This window comes from Vigna unguiculata, chromosome 10 (assembly GCF_037176805.1).
Source record: "Vigna unguiculata cultivar grain cowpea cultivar isolate G323 ecotype 2 chromosome 10, ASM3717680v1, whole genome shotgun sequence".
In the NCBI taxonomy this organism is placed as follows: domain Eukaryota; kingdom Viridiplantae; phylum Streptophyta; class Magnoliopsida; order Fabales; family Fabaceae; genus Vigna; species Vigna unguiculata.
The window spans coordinates 20,544,540-20,562,491 of record NC_140801.1 but is presented as its reverse complement, the minus strand read 5'-3'; the positions used below and the strand labels follow the sequence as shown (position 1 = coordinate 20,562,491).

Below are 17,952 nucleotides of genomic sequence, written 5' to 3'. Positions count from 1 at the left end.
TTTACTAATTTTTACGTTTTACAATTTAAATCATTGATATTTTATATATTAAAATTGTAAAAAATTTGAACAGAAACAAGTTGGCGAATACTAAGAAAGGCGTTGTGTTCTTATATTTGACAAATTCCATCTCCTCCTAACACTTTCTTAATTCTTTTTACTGTTTTTAACTGTACCGCACCTAGCCAAACTCGACCAAGTAAACAGTGTACATATCGAGACCGCCAAGTACCCAGGCTAGGCCAAGTTAGCCTAACTTGTACCGGTTTTAACCTAACCTAAATGTCTAAGAGGACAACCTGCACCTCATATCACCAACAAAAGCCATCTAGGCAAGTAGTCGGTCTAGATCGACTACTCGAGCATATCTGGTAAGGTTAAGGCCCAGGCAGACGCCATGATACCAGTAGAAATTGGTGAACCATCCCTGCGCCGAGAACTATACGACCCAACTCACAACCACCAAAACATGGCCTTACATCTCGACCTCCTTCCCGAACTCAGAGAAAAAGCCCAAATACGCAATCTAGCCGCCAAACAACAAGCTGCCAGGAAATATAATGCAAACCTACACCCACGATCTTTTGTCGTCGGGGACCTAGTATGGAGAATGGCCAGCAGTGCTAGAAAGAAGGATGGCAAGTTCTCCGCCAATTGGGACGGCCCGTACCGCATACAAGAAGACGCAGGAGGAGGGGCTTATCGCTTGGAACAGTTATCTGGGGAAGAGATTCCCAACACATGGAATGTATCCCACCTCAAGTTCTACTTCAGCTAAATATGTATCATAATTGAACCAATACTTGTAACCACGGGTGTACTCTTTTTCCTCACTTGGTCTTTTTTCCCTAAGGAGGGTTTTGGCCAAGGAGGTTTTAACGAGGCACCCCTATTCAATAAATAAAAAGAAGGGTTCCCTACTTTATGACTCTATGCCTTTACTTTTGCTTAATTCGTTTAAGTTCCCCACCCTTACCCCAAGTAAGCGGCCTGGGTCGAATACCCGTATCTTTTGCTTAATTCGTTTAAGTTCCCCACCCTTACCCCAAGTAAGCAGCCTGGGTCGAACACCCTTTAATCTTGGTTCATTCGTTTAAGTTCCCCACCCTTACCCCAAGTAAGCGGCCTGGGTCGAACACCCTTTAATCTTGGTTCTTTCGTTTAAGTTCCCTACCCTTACCCCAAGTAAGCGGCCTGGGTCGAACACCCTTTAATCTTGGTTAATTCGTTGCCCACCCTTACCAAAATTAAGCGTCCTGGGTCGAGTACCCTCAATAACAAGTCCAAATTGCCAAACATCACATACACCAAAACATCCACTCATAATTATCCCATCCGCTAACGCACCATTACCACGGAAGTTATCGACATCCAATAACAAACATAACATACACAAGGCATTCATCATATTAAGGGCAAAGTAAAATAGTGTACGGATTATTACAAACAGAATTCAAGTTTCAAATTATAAAAAAATGAAGTTCCTACATCCCCTTGGTCTCATCACCCCCCACGACAGCTCCCGCATCCTTCTCCTCCTCTGCCGCCTTCTCCTCCACCTCCTCAGCATCCCCCTCATCCTCCCTCACCAACTTCCCACCAACTACGTCCTTATCTACGTCAAATCTTGAATCCAAGACATCCACATCCAAATGGAAGAAGGCCGCCTGCCACAACCCCTTCTCGAAACCATTAATATGCTCTTGGATGACGCTGTTCTTCAAATTGTCAAGTTCCCCAACAGCCCCATCATACTTATCCTTCAAATCCTCATAGTCTTCTTCCAACTCCCCTATACGCTTGTTTAGCTTTTCCTCAAAGTCCAAGCAACGCACCTTCCATGTTACCAGCCTTTTCCTTTCCGCTTCCCAGCCTTCTTTCTCCTTTTCTAAAGCCGCCTTCTCCTCCTCAAGCTTATCCATCTAACCCTGCAACTCCCCCACCTTCTTTACTTCCCTTCTATAAAGAGACCCTACACGTCGACTAAGGACTAAGGCCTTACTTCCAAACTCTACCATTGTTCTCACAATATGATCCACCTCCATGTTATCAATAGAGTTAACAACGGTATCCGGAAGGTCGATCGAGATATCCTTCCTAACGGATATCTCCGGCAACTCAATCAGCCCGGCCTCAGGCAACTTCTCTCCACTAGCCGACCCCGCCCCGCTAGCCGTCCCAAGAAGAGCTGCCCTTATCTTCTTCACGTCTTTGCCCTTCTGATAGAGGCCGTACCCCACCAAATTAAAACATATTAAATGCAATACATGAAAGTGAACCAAGTCGTCTCCCAACGACCAATATTTTCATTCAAAGCGAATTTTCCAGATGGACACAACAATAAAACACAGGGGGGGGGGGGTTGGCAAACAGATCCGGAATGCTAATCAATAGATTAATTTAAATGCTACAGTTACTAAAACCGTATTGACATCCCTGATTCAAACGCAATTTCACTTATCATAGGCCACCAAATTAACACCAACCCTGCCTTGTCTCAATCCACTAGATAATAATTCACTAAGCGAAAATTACAATCTAGCTTCATTATGCACTTAAGCAATGCACACATCCTTAAATTCGTGACAGCCAAGCTACATACATTAAGCATGAACGTATCTTAAACAAAACACATGCAATTACTCTGTAAATTAAGCATTGACAGATTCACCACATGCATTCCACGAATTCAGAACAAAAACATGGCAGATTTCACAAAACAAGCACAACCTCAAAGCTTCATTGCGTTTTTCATCAAGGAGTCAATACACGAATTTAGCTAGACATGGAAATGAGTAATTAAACACTTCAAAACTAAAATCACAAAAATCAGAACCAAGAACCCTAACTATCAAATCTGAAAACGCAATTTAAGACCAAAAATTGAGATTTCAAAGCTTAAATGGAATGCAAAACGGTGATATCATATATAAATGCGAAAACCCCATGAATGGGTATTGTTCCAAGTCAATAAACCCACAAAACGAACTGCCCAAGCAAGAAAACGAATTCAAAACGTAAAACCCTCAATGGGTGCTGTCAAATATGCATGAAAACGGTAAAAATGAGCCAAAAACGTGAAAAACCGCAAGGGGGACGTCCATGGAAGCTTGGAGAACGAAAATGGAGGTTTTGAAGAGAGGTTGAAGATGATGGGGCGGCTCCTCCTTTCTCATGCAGACCTAATTCGTGGTCATATCACCCATGCCACTCAGAATTACAAAACTGCCATTATGGGCCGCAGAATTACAAAAATGCCACTCTAGGCCTCAAATGTTGACTCATTGACTTTGCTGACGTGGAAATGACATGGAAATGATGTGGCAATGATGTGGAAAGTTTCTTCAACTAATTATTAATGTCCAAGCTCCAAAATTGCTTCAACCAAATACCTAAAAATAATTAAAAACAAAAATTAGGCCAAATAATGTGAAATTAGTCCAAATTCGGAACAGTGGCCCAATAAAGCCCAACAGATGAAAAACACTCTAATGATGAACAATTAAGCACTAATCAACTGTCTAATGGATACACAAAGGCTAGTGAAATGGAAGAAAATAATGACTCATCAAAATCGACCACACTTACCCTTTTGCACCCCTGGGCAAAATTAAAGAGTAAAGCAAAGCAAGGACATCACAAACATAACAAGAGAGACAAAAAAGACACAAGACAAACAGACACATGACAAACGTACTCGACACAGACAAAGGGAAACACATCTAACACAGAAGGATTCAAAGCTGCAAGGTATCCATGAACATCATCCAAGCAATTTAAAACATGTCAAGTACTCAGTTCAGCTTAAGGAGAGAATTGAAAGCAACATAACCTCACGAAATATGCACTGTATCACTCAAATCTCTAGGCTATTGTTTACTCTCAAAGCACCCTTGAAAAACAAACATCAAACAGACTTGGCAAGCCTCTAGAACGAACAACCAAACTAGAAACACATGCAGATCAAGATCAGAAGGACTTTTCAAGGTTGTAATGGGGCTGAGGACAAGGTGTGGAACATATGGATAAGTAGCTAAGCAACCAAGGAAATAGAGGAGCAATGGGGAATAAGTCTCAATCAATCATGAAAATAATCCCAAACACCAACACTTCTAACTTCGGTTCTCACACAATGCTCAAATCCAAACTACTTTTTATTCCTTTTCTTTATTCTCTTTTCTTTTCGTTTTGTTTTCTCTATTTTTTTTTTCTTTTTCTATACAAAGAACATGCAGAGAAACAACAATTTGGAAATCCCACTTTGGTGTACAAATGAGCAATTCCAAGAACCAACCAACAACAAGTGCGCGCACAACCACACTTGTTGTGCGCGACCACACTTAATTGAGCACCCATTCCCAAAACAATTCCAAAGCTCCAAAATTTCCTAAGGTAGGAATAATCATGGTTTTTCAGGCTAAGGGCTTGTAATGAGCTGTAGAACAATGAAAGGGTATGCAGGCTCAAAAAGGGGTATCAACAGAAATAGTTCAAGGTAGGCTCATCTGGCTATAGGCTCACAAAACAAAATTGCCTAAATCATATCCAAACATGCATGTGTATCAGGAAAGTATCAGAAAGAGTCAAGCCAAGACCACTGTGCAAGCATTCAAGAGGCGGTATCACACAACAAAGAACAGAGAGTGGCTCAAATTCTCACACAGGATAAAACAATTCCAAAAGCAACTTGACATGCAAAGACAAAGCAAGGATATCAGTTCACAGAATAACCAACAACTCATCCTCCAAAAGTGAAGTGAGTGTTCCAAACAGAAAGCAAAAACATAACACTAACTAACACAAATTAACAAAAAGGAATCAAACAAAAGGAAACAACAACAGACAGACCTGGACAAGTGCAATAAAAGTAAAGAAGAAGGGGAAAGAAAACTCCCTGAATCATGGTGAAACAGCAGTGGGGTCAAGCAGGGAAGTTTCCTCCACAACAGTATCCGCCAAGGCAGGATTGCTGAGGAATGGCTTAAGACGATGCCCATTCACTTTGAAGCTCTTATCTGTGGACTGGCTTTTGATTTCAACTGCACCATAAGGATAAACATTAGTGACAACAAAAGGACCAATCCACTTTGATCTCAACTTACCCCCCATGAGTCCAAGTCTGGAGTTATACAATAAAACTTGCTGACCAACAACAAATTCCTTTCTAGCAATGGAGCTATCATGGAATCTCTTGGTCTTCTCCTTGTAGAACATAGAGTTCTGATATGCCTCCAAACGGATCTCATCCAACTCGTTCAACTGCAACTTCCTTTCCTCCCCAGCTTGATCAAGAGAGAAGTTGCATGACTTGACAGCCCAGTAGGCTCGATGCTCTATCTCCACTGGAAGGTGGCATGGCTTACCAAAGACAACCCGATAAGGAGACATCCCTATAGGTGCCTTGTAAGCAGTCCTGTGAGCCCATAGAGCGTCCTCAAGTCTATTGCTCCAATCCTTCCTGTTGGGCTGCACAATCTTCTCCAAGATCCTCTTGATTTCTCTGTTTGAGATCTCAGCTTGCCCATTAGTTTGGGGGTGATATGGTGTAGAAAGTTTATGCACAACCCCGTACTTTTGAAGCAAAACCCCCAAGGATCTGTTGCAAAAATGGGTGCCCTGGTCACTAACAATAGCTCGAGGAACTCCAAACCTGCAAAATATGTGAGACCTAACAAAGTCCACAACAACTCGAGCATCATTAGTTCTAGTGGCTTTGGCTTCCACCCATTTTGAAACATAATCAACAACAAGTAAGATGTAAGTGAAACCAAAAGAGACAGGGAAAGGGCCCATGAAATCTATACCCCAGACATCAAACACCTCACAAAATAGCATGGGTTGTTGAGGCATCTGTTGTCTCCAAGAAATGGCTCCTCCTGCTCATTGGCATTCCTCACATGTGCTACAAATCCTCCACGCATCTTTGAAGATGGTGGGCCAATAAAATCCGCAATCTAGCACCTTACGAGCTGTCCTTTGTGTGCCAAGGTGACCACCAGGTGCAGATGAATGACAAAATTTGAGGACCGAGTCAATCTCATGGTCCGGAATGCATCTCCTGGTAACCTGATCACTGCACATTTTCCACAGATAGGGGTCATCCCAAATGTAATACCTAGCATCGCTCTTGAGTTTATCACATTGAGCTCTGGATGCTAGGGGAGGAAAAACAGAAGCAGCAAGATAATTAACAATGTTAGCAAACCAAGGTGAGGAAGAAGTAGAGAGTGTCAACAAACTTTCATCGGGAAAGTCATCCCGGATCGGTGTAGCATCATCAGTAGACCTCTCAATCCTGCTTAGGTGGTCTGCAACCAGGTTTTCTGCTCCGCTCCTATCACGGATCTCCAAATCAAATTCTTAGAGCCAGAGCATCCATCTTATCAGCCGAGGTTTTGATTCTGCCTTCTTCAACAGGTACTTAAGAGCTGCATGGTCAGTAAACACAACAACAGGAGAACCAAGCAGATAAGATCGAAACTTTTCAAGTGCAAAAACTACCGCAAGGAGCTCCTTTTCTGTTGTGGTATAGTTTGCTTGGGCAGCATCTAATGTCCTGGAGGCGTAGTAGATTACCCTCGGCTGCTTATCAATCCTTTGAGCTAGAACAGCCCCTAATGCATAGTTGGATGCATCACACATAAGCTCAAATGGGGCTGTCCAATCGGGCGCCTGAATGATTGGAGTTGTGGTCAGGGCCTTCTTGAGGCAATCAAAAGCCTTTTTGCGTCCTTCATCAAAGATGAAGTCAACATCCTTTTGCAATAGGTTGGACAGTGGGAGGGCCTTCTTACTGAAGTCTTGAATGAAGCGCCTGTAAAATCCTGCATGGCCAAGAAAAGAACGAACCTCTCGCACAGAAGAGGGGTAAGGCAATTGTGAAATAATTGAGATCTTGGCAGGGTCAACTTCAATGCCCCTTTTTGAAATTATGTGCCCCAATACTATGCCTTGTTCTACCATGAAATGACATTTCTCAAAATTGAGAACAAGGTTAGATTGGATGCACCTGTTTAAAACTCTGTCCAAACTATCCAAACATGCATCAAATGAGGACCCATATACAGTAAAGTCGTCCATAAACACCTCTATGCAATTTTCAAGAAAATCACTGAAAATGCTTAGCATGCACCGCTGGAATGTGCCAGGGGCATTGCATAGGCCAAACGGCATCCTCCTATAGGCAAAAGTGCCAAAGGGGCAGGTGAATATGGTTTTCTCTTGGTCCTCAGGTGCAATGTGAATTTGAAAATAACCAGAAAACCCATCAAGAAAGCAATAATGGGACTTACCTGCCAAGCGCTCAAGCATCTGATCAATAAAAGGCAGGGGGAAGTGGTCTTTTCTGGTTTCTTGATTTAGCCTTCTGTAGTCAATGCAAACCCTCCAACTGTTTTGCACTCTTGTTGGAATCAGTTCCTCTTTTTCATTCTTGACTACAGTGAGGCCAGTCTTCTTTGGAACAACATGGATGGGGCTAACCCACTGACTGTCAGAAATGGGGTAGATGATCCCAGCTTGTAGAAGCTTGGTCACCTCCTTTTTTACAACATCCGAGATGACAGGGTTGAGTCGCCTCTGTGGCTGTCTCACTGGCTTTGCTCCATCTTCCAACAATATCCTATGCATGCATGTTGATGGGCTAATACTAGGGATGTCAGCCAATGTCCATCCAATTGCCTTCTTATGCTTCTTAAGAACTTGCAACAACCTCTGCTCTTGTTCAGCAGTGAGAGAGGTGGAAATGATGACAGGCAGTTTGTCCTCCTCCTCTAAGTAGACATACTTGAGGTTGTCTGGCAGTGGTTTCAACTCTAGAGTACTGGATGCTGGCTGAATATCAGGAACCAGAGGGGAGGGAGAAATGGGTTCCACAGCCTGTACCTGAGCATAACAATCAGATGCATATGTACTTCCTGCAACATGGTTAGTGCAACCTGATTGTATAACATCAAAGTGAATAGGTACAACATCCAGAGAGTCAAACTCTGTACATTCAACATTATCCACATCATATTCAGCATCATCAGAATCAAAATAAGAATGAAGAACATCAATGCATGCAAATTCGGATAACTCAGACATGGATGAATGTTTTAATGTATGCAAAAAGTGGAAATCAGAAATCAATCCATCAACAGCATCATCAATAATATCCATGTGAAAAACAGAATGATCCTCAGAAGGATGTTTCATGGCATCCAGAATGTTGAATCGCACAACAATATCATCAAACTCCATGGACAAAGTACCTGCATGGACATCAATTTTGGTTCGTGCAGTTTTCAAAAATGGTCTGCCTAAAATGATTGGTGCAGAACCATGTGAAAATCCCTCTTCCATATCAAGAATGTAAAAATCAGCAGGGAAAATCAATTCACCAACACGAACTAAAACATCATCAACCAAACCTGCGGGGTGGGCAACACTTCTATTTGCCAACTGAATCACCACACCCGTAGGTTGCAGGGGTCCAAGAGAAAGAGATTTAAAAATAGATAGAGGCATAACATTTATTGAAGCACCAAGATCAAGCATTGCATTTTCAAATTTATTATTACCTATGATGCAAGGTACACAAAATGTACCTGGGTCCTTGCACTTCTCAGGAATCTGAGGAACAGATTTACCTATCAATGCTGACACGTTTCTGCCCATGCTGATCTTTTCGTTTCCCTTCAGCCTCCTCTTGTGCGTGCATAGCTCCTTCAAGAACTTTGCATATCTGGGAATCTGTTTAATGGCATCCAACAGAGGTATGTTCACCTCCACCTTCCTAAAAGTTTCCAAGATCTCCCTGTCAACCTCTTCCATCTTTTTGCTTGGAATGGCTCTTGGAGGGAAAGGAAGAGGTATGGAAGGTGCAGCAGTAGAGGTGGAAGGTGTAGAAGTCGCACCAGATGTGGAAGGACCAGCTGCATGAGCATCACGCTTTCTCTGAAGTGTGGCAGGGTCGGCTTCCTTTGGAGGTGTAGGCTCGGAGGTGGGAACTTCAATGTTCTTCCCAGATCTCAAAGTAATGGCACTCACATTCCTAGGATTTTCCACCGTCTGTGATGGAAGCTTGTCAGAATTCTGAGCCTGTGCCTGGTTTAGCTGAGTGGCCATCTGCCCCATTTGATTTGTCAAACTCTGGATTGAGGCCCTAGTCTCCTGCTGAAATTGCATATTTTGAAGGGTCATCATCCTGACTAACTCCTCCAATGAAGTAGAAGAAGAAGGTGCAGGTGCTGCAGCAGGAGCTGGTGTGGGTACAGGTGGAACAGGAGCAGCTTGTGGTGCAGGTGCAACTCTTTGTTGTGGAGGTGGTTGCACATTTTGAAATTGTTAGGGCTGCTGGTTCCCCTGGTTTCCCCATCTCAAATTAGGGTGATTCCTCCATCCTGGATTATATCTGTTGGTTGACAAATCATGGTGGTTTTGTTGTTGCTGTTGGGGCCTATTGTTGTTGAAAATATTTGCTGCATAGGCCTGAGGGGTATCCACTGGTGTAGAAGAAGAAGCCTGTTGTTGTAATGTTGGGCAAGAGTCTGTAAAGTGATCAACAGATGTACAAAGGCCACAAACTCTTGCAGCTGGAGCTCTCTGATTGGAAGCAAGTTGGTTGACCAGTGTGGTAAGAGCATCAATCTTACTCTCCAACTTCTTCGTGTACTCGGCTGCTCCTACATCATGAACACCTCTAACAACTATGGCATCACTCCTTGTGCCAAATTGTTGAGAATTTGAAGCCATGTTCTCTATCAGTTGTCTGGCTGCAGCTGGGGTTATGTTACCAAGGGCACCACCACTTGCGGCATCAATCATATTTCGATCCATGTGGTGCAAGCCTTCATAAAAATACTGCAGGAGGAGATGTTCAGAAATCTGATGGTGTGGACAGCTTGAACAAAGATTCTTGAACCTCTCCCAGTACTCATAAAGGGTCTCCCCAGATTGCTGCTTGATGCCAGAAATCTCCTTCCGTATGGCTGTTGTCCTTGAAGCAGGAAAGAACTTGGCAAGGAACAATCTCTTCAGGTCATCCCAGCTTGTGATGGACCTAGGTGCTAGGTAGTACAGCCAGTCTTTCGCATTACCCTCCAAAGAATGAGGGAAGGCCTTCAAGTATACATGGTCCTCTTGTACATCTGCAGGCTTCATGGTGGAACAGACGACATGAAACTGCTTCAAGTGTTTGCACGGGTCCTCACCTGCAAGACCATGAAACTTTGGCAACAAGTGTATCAAACCAGTTTTCAGCACATATGGAACCTCCTCCTCAGGGTATTGTATGCATAAACTATCATAAGTGAACTCTGGTGCAGTGAGCTCACTCATGGTTCTCTCATGAGGTGGAGGAGGTTGAGCCATGTTATCAGTATGAAAATGCTCAGAGTATACAGTATGCTCAGAATGCAAAGAATGAGGAGTGTTAGGAATGTGATGAGAATCAGAAGAATCAGGAAATGTCACTGAATATTCAGCATGCAAAGATGGATTCCTAGGATGCCTACTTCCTCTATGGAATGTCCTATCAATCTCAGGGTCAAATGGTTGTAATTCACTTGGGTTTCCCCTAGTCATGCACCAAAAAGCACTACTTGTAGTGATATTGGCATAACAAAGGGTATAACTACAAGTATACTCAAACGACCTTCAAATGACTTGAAAATTGGTAGGATATTCCTTTGAGTGGTCAAACAGAAGCACAAAAAAAATCAGCTCAAAACTCAAAGCACAAGTATTTTTTTCAATTTTTCAAAAGTAAGAAAAATGAAGAAAAATTACAAAAAACATTGCTGAAATGTAGAAAATGGCATTTTCTGGAGATTCTGAATTTGCAAACCGGCGAAGCGGGTTACAACAAGGTAGGAAATCAAATTCTACCCCAAATCCATATAAAATAATAGTAAATCTGATAACCAGAGCAAAAGTTATGGTCCTCTGAAGTTTAACTAAAAATCAGTCCAAAATTTTTTTGAATCTCTTAACTCAGACCATACCAACTGCTCTAGCTATTTTTCCTATCAAGTTCAACGTCTTAGAAGTGGGGGAAAAAAATTTCAAGTCAAAACAAGCTTCGTAGCTACCAAAACAAAAATCCAGAAGTTAAATGCCAGATTCGAACACTATTCAAACACTATTCACTACTACAAATGACACTATTCATGCGCGCCGCGACACTATTCACTACACTACACAGAAACACACAGGAATGGAAACAGACACTGAACTTAACACAACATTAACATCACAATGAACATATACCAACTCAACCACACTTGAACTACACACACACACCAAAACACAGAACACAAACACACTGGAAATTTTACTTTGAACGAAATGATTGGTCCCCGGCAACGGCGCCAAATTTGATAGAGGTCGTACCCCACCAAATAAAACATATTAAATGCAGTACATGAAAGTGAACCAAGTCGTCTCCCAACGACCAATATTTTCATTCAAAGCGAATTTTCCAGATGGACACAACAATAAAACACAGGGGGGGGGGTTGGCAAACAGATCCGGAATGCTAATCAATAGATTAATTTAAATGCTACAGTGACTAAAACCGTATTGACATCCCTGATTCAAACGCAATTTCACTTATCATAGGCCACCAAATTAACACCAACCCTGCCTTGTCTCAATCCACTAGATAATAATTCACTAAGCGAAAATTACAATCTAGCTTCATTATGCACTTAAGCAATGCACACATCCTAAAATTCGTGACAGCCAAGCTACATACATTAAGCATGAACGTATCTTAAACAAAACACATGCAATTACTCTGTAAATTAAGCATTGACAGATTCACCACATGCATTCCACGAATTCAGAACAAAAACATGGCAGATTTCACAAAACAAGCACAACCTCAAAGCTTCATTGCGTTTTTCATCAAGGAGTCAATACACGAATTTAGCTAGACATGGAAATGAGTAATTAAACACTTCAAAACTAAAATCACAAAAATCAGAACCAAGAACCCTAACTATCAAATCTGAAAACGCAATTTAAGACCAAAAATTGAGATTTCAAAGCTTAAATGGAATGCAAAACGGTGATATCATATATAAATGCGAAAACCCCATGAATGGGTATTGTTCCAAGTCAATAAACCCACAAAACGAACTGCCCAAGCAAGAAAACGAATTCAAAACGTAAAACCCTCAATGGGTGCTGTCAAATATGCATGAAAACGGTAAAAATGAGCCAAAAACGTGAAAAACCGCAAGGGGGACGTCCATGGAAGCTTGGAGAACGAAAATGGAGGTTTTGAAGAGAGGTTGAAGATGATGGGGCGGCTCCTCCTTTCTCATGCAGACCTAATTCGTGGTCATATCACCCATGCCACTCAGAATTACAAAACTGCCATTATGGGCCGCAGAATTACAAAAATGCCACTCTAGGCCTCAAATGTTGACCCATTGACTTTGCTGACGTGGAAATGACATGGAAATGATGTGGCAATGATGTGGAAAGTTTCTTCAACTAATTATTAATGTCCAAGCTCCAAAATTGCTTCAACCAAATACCTAAAAATAATTAAAAACAAAAATTAGGCCAAATAATGTGAAATTAGTCCAAATTCGGAACAGTGGCCCAATAAAGCCCAACAGATGAAAAACACTCTAATGATGAACAATTAAGCACTAACCAACTGTCTAATGGGTACACAAAGGCTAGTGAAATGGAAGAAAATAATGACTCATCACCTTCCCGGGTCGAGGCGGAAGCTCAGCTTTCCTTTTCGTCCCGCCGTGTACATGCACCTCCACAATCGATTCCTGCAGGTTGGGAACGTCAGCTTTCCCAGCCGCCTTGGCCTTAGCCGCCATTTCCTTCCTCAGTGATTGAAAGAGCGTCAGATTCTTCTTGCCAGATTGCGCCATATGCCCTGCAATAACATATCATGACTCGGATCAAAACAACTTAGCATTATTAACACAGCTTAAGTAATAAATAGATACCTTCAATATCTATTATCGGATGCACCGAATTATAAACCCTAACTAGGCCCTTAGTGGGCAACTTATCCACAAATTTCAACAACATCCCCACCACCTCCTTGTCACCAGTCGACAACTCCTCCACTCCCATGTCTTTATATCGAGAAGGATTGTTGGTCCAGCTAAAGGGAAACTTGGTACTCCCATCCGCATTGAAAAAATGAGATTTACCCCCTTCCTTAACGACGACTTTGAAGTACCCATCTTTGAAATGCTTGAAAGACTGGGAGAAAGCATCCAGTCTACTGATGCTGGGGTGGCTGATTAAAGAAAGCCAAGTAGTCGGCCTCCGGGGCCTGGTGGCATAAAAATATAAGAAAGCATAGGGAGTAGGCTCCAAATATAAGGACTCGCACAGAATGCGGAAGGCTTGCAAGTAGGCCCAGCTATTAGGATGTAGCTGGGTAGGTGCCACATTCAACGCCCGTAGCACACCCATAGTGAAATCGTCTAAGGGCAGTCGCACATGAAGCTGAGAAAAGTGGCACATATACATGTAGAAGAATTTTTCGGTAGCCCCCTCCTGCCCATGGCATACCCGGTCGACGGCACTCACCCTCTCCAACGAAACAATGTCTCCACTGACACCCTTGGACATAATGGGTGTACAGTTCAGCCAAGAGTTCAACAGACGAGACCACCTGAATAAAGATGATTGATCACGAACATCAGCAGCAACCCACCCATAGCCGCCTTTGGTGGCCAGTTACTCTCCTCCAACTCTTCGGGAGGATCCTCTCGAACCTCCCTCACTACCTCCATCGGCATCCCGCTCGTAACAACTCCAGAACTCGTACCCTCTCCGCCAAGTCGCCCATCCTTACTTCTATCAGACTCAGTACTTTCACTACTACTAGACGAAGACACGCTACCACTACTGGACATACCTGATTTCATTTTTTTTACGAGAAGATGCCGGTCGAAATTGAGGACTAGTCGGACACTTTTACGCGCACAAGGTCTTTAAATTCATAATTCACAAATGAAACAAGTAACCCCTAATCTGTTTGCAAACACATATTTATAGCCCACAATCCCAAACGACGAACCTCTTCCCGCCAAAACAATACCACAGACCAATCGACACCATCATTGCAAAAGATATGACACTTCAAAACGACGGCGCCAAAACTTTTTCGATTTGACCAACTGACACCCTTTCACCTACCTTCTAACTGTTCACCACACTTAAAGGCTGGCGGACTGGTGTATCACATCTAACCGGTTCCGCTAGCTTATCAATACATCATCCTTGACCGACAACCCATATCGGACATGGCTGGGAGACTGGTGTATCACACCTAACCGGTTCCGCTAGCTTATCAACACATATCATCCTTGACCGACAACCCATATCGGACAAGGCTGGGAGACTGGTGTATCGTACCTAGCCAAACTCGACCAAGTAAACAGTGTACATATCGAGACCGCCAAGTACCCAGGCTAGGCCAAGTTAGCCTAACTTGTACCGGTTTTAACCTAACCTAAATGTCTAAGAGGACAACCTGCACCTCATATCACCAACAAAAGCCATCTAGGCAAGTAGTCGATCTAGACCGACTACTCGAGCATATCTGGTAAGGTTAAGGCCCAGGTCGACTACTCCAATAAACTTAGCGAAAATCGAAGCCCCCGCGTTCAATAGGTCTCAAGGGCCTGGGTTAGGGCCCAGGCCTACTCGTGGCCCAAACTAGAGCCCAAGTCAAGGCCCAGCCTATGATATGGTCAAACGTCATTAATGCTCTATAAATACACATGGACCCCATCAATTAAACCTACGCATTCATTAATCACTGATTTTGACTCTCTAAGAGCTTTAACTGACTTGAGCTTCGGAGACTCTTCTGCAAGTAACCCCCCCTGGGTTCAAGCCGACATGTATTGACTGGGAAGAGGCCAACTAAGGAGATAGCGGACTACGTGATAAGGTGACGCTTGTGCCTAACCTATCTTATTTGTTCTCTGCAGGAACATTAACTATTTACAATATAAAATAATTGACATTTTATGTATAAAATTTGCTCAAAATTTCATAACAAACAGGTTGGGAAATTCTCATACGGGATTAGTTTCTGAAATTTAAAATATTTGATCTCTAGGAAACAATTTTTCAATTTTTTCGTACTACTTTTTCCTATTTATAATTTAAATAATTCATATTTTCTACATAAAAATTGGGCATAATTTCACAATTAACCCTCAAGTCAATACTCAAAGAGGATTATTGGTGTTATAAAATTTGAAAATTTTCTTCTTTTTGGGACACTTTTTGAATTTTTTTCTAACTTTTGCTATTTAGAATTTAAATAATTGATATTTGAAATATAAAAATTGCAAAAAAACATTCAGACGAAACAATTTGGCCAATATTAGGATAGGAGTTGTGTTCTTGTATATGACAAATTCCATTTCCTCCTAACACTTTTTTAATTCTTTGTACTATTTTTAACTATTGAATATCAAATAATTGACAGTTTATGTATAAAAATTACTCAAAATTTCATAAGAAATAGGTTGGCAAATACTCAAATAGGATTAATTTCTGAAATTAAAAAAATTCAATCGCTAGGTAACAATTTTTAAATTTTTTTTTACTACTTTTTACTATTTACAATTAAAATAATTCACATTTTCTACATAAAAATTTATCAATATTGCACAATAAACCCTCTGGTCAATACTCAAAGGGGGATTATTGGTGTTATAAAATTTTAAAATTTCTTCTTTTTGTGACACTCTTTGAATTTGTTTACTAACTTTTACAGTTTACAATTTAAATAATTGATATTTTATATATAAAAATTGTAAAGAATTTCAACAAAAACAAGTTGGCATATACTAGGACGAGAGTTGTGTTCTTATATTTGACAAAATTCATCTCCTCTAACACTTTTTTATTTCTTTTAACTGTTTTTAACTATTTACAATTCAAATAATTAACATTTTATGTATAAAAATTGCTCAAGCTTTCATAACAAACAGGTTGGCGGATACTCAGATGGGATTAGTTTATGAAATTAAAAAAACTCAATCTCTAGGTATCGATTTTTCAATTCTTTTACTACTTTTTACTATTTACAATTTTAAAAAATCATATTTTCTACGTAAAATTTTCTCAATATTTGAAAACAAACCCAATGGTCAATACTCAAAAGGGATTATTTGAGTTATGAAATTTGAAAATTTTCTTCTTTTTGTGACACTTCTTTTAATTTTTTACTAATTTTTACGTTTTACAATTTAAATAATTGATATTTTAAATATAAAAATTATAAAAGATTTGAATAGAAACAAGTTGGTGAATACTAGGAGAGGAGTTATGTTCTTATATTTAACAAATTCCATCTCCTCCTAACACTTTCTTAATTCTTTTTATTGTTTTTAACTATTTACAATTCAAATAATTGACATTTTATGTATAAAAATGGCTCAAAATTTCATAACAAACAGGTTGGCAGATACTCTGATGACATTAGGTTCTGAAGTTTAATATATTCGATCTCTAGGAAACAATTTTTCAATATTGTTGTACTACATTTTACTATTTACAATTTAAATAATTCATATTTTCTACATAAAAATTGCTCAAAATTTAACAACAAACCCAATGGTGAATACTCAAAAGGGATTATTTGAGTTATGAAATTTGAAAATTTTCTCCTTTTTGTGACACTTCTTTTAATTTTTTACTAATTTTTACGTTTTACAATTTAAATAATTGATATTTTAAATATAAAAATTATAAAAGATTTGAATAGAAACAAGTTGGTGAATACTAGGAGAGGAGTTATGTTCTTATATTTAACAAATTCCATCTCCTCCTAACACTTTCTTAATTCTTTTTACTATTTTTAACAATTTACAATTCAAATAAATGACATTTTATGTATAAAAATCGCTCAAAATTTCATAACAAACAGGTTGGCAGATTCTCATATGGGATTAGTTTATGAAATTTAAAATATTTGATCTCTAGGAAACAATTTTTCAATTTTTTCGTACTACGTTTTACTATTTACAATTTAAATAATTCATATTTTCAACATAAAAATTGCTCATAATTTCACAATAAACCCTCTGGTCAATACTCAAAGGGGATTATTGGTGTTATAAAATTTGAAAATTTTCTTCTTTTTGTGACACATTTTTATTTTTTTACTAATATTTACGTTTTACAATTTAAATAATTGATATTTTATATATAAAAATTGTAAAAAATTTGAAGAGAAACAAGTTGGCGAATACTAGGAGAGGAGTTGTGTTCTTATATTTTACAAATTCCATGTCCTCCTAACACTTTCTTAATTCTTTTTACTGTTTTTAACCATTCCCAATTGATATCACTATCGTTAGGCGATAAAATTACCACCACTTAACTTTAGCAACTTCAGTATTGCCAAATTAGTAGTGAACAAAATAGTTAGGGTTAAGATAAACCTGAGTCGTCTCACAAGGAATACAGAATTGATCTCAAATATTTGATTCTTAAAAATGCAATTAAAACTAGCAATTATAAAAATAGGGGGTGATGAGTGCGTATTTTTGCCCTCATTCAGTGTTTAATTTTGGGTACTTAATTGAATTTGTGTGTTTAAAGATTGATTTAATTGAGATTTCCTATAATTGGGTTTATTGAGTATGAGATACAAAAGCATGTTAAAAATAGCTTTTTAGTTGCATAAATTTTCTTTGGATATTTTGAGGTGTGTTAGTGCAGCTGCAGCTAAGTTGAGCTCATGGAGGTGTGGAAAAAAATTGATTAAAGCTTCATGACACCTTAAAGATAAATCCAAAATATAAGAAATTATCAAAAGCACAAAAATCCAAGCCAAGCATTGCATGAAGACGGCAAGAAAAGCTTGAAAAAGTGAAGAAGTTTGGCTAAACCAAGAAGAGAGGAACAAAAAAATCGGACCTTGCGGTTTTCTTTATCTTTATGATAGATGATAAT

General features: G+C 39.9%; 1 non-coding gene and 1 pseudogene across 1 annotated transcript; one reads left to right on the top strand and one right to left on the bottom strand.

The window, feature by feature from the left end:
- Positions 1–1,922: 1,922 nt before the first annotated feature.
- On the bottom strand, positions 1,923–10,571 carry LOC146882321 (uncharacterized; annotated as a pseudogene).
- Positions 9,865–9,973, top strand: LOC114171343 (small nucleolar RNA R71). The gene has a single exon (XR_003601441.1). It is a non-coding gene; the product is annotated as a small nucleolar RNA R71 (small nucleolar RNA).
- Positions 10,572–17,952: the final 7,381 nt, after the last annotated feature.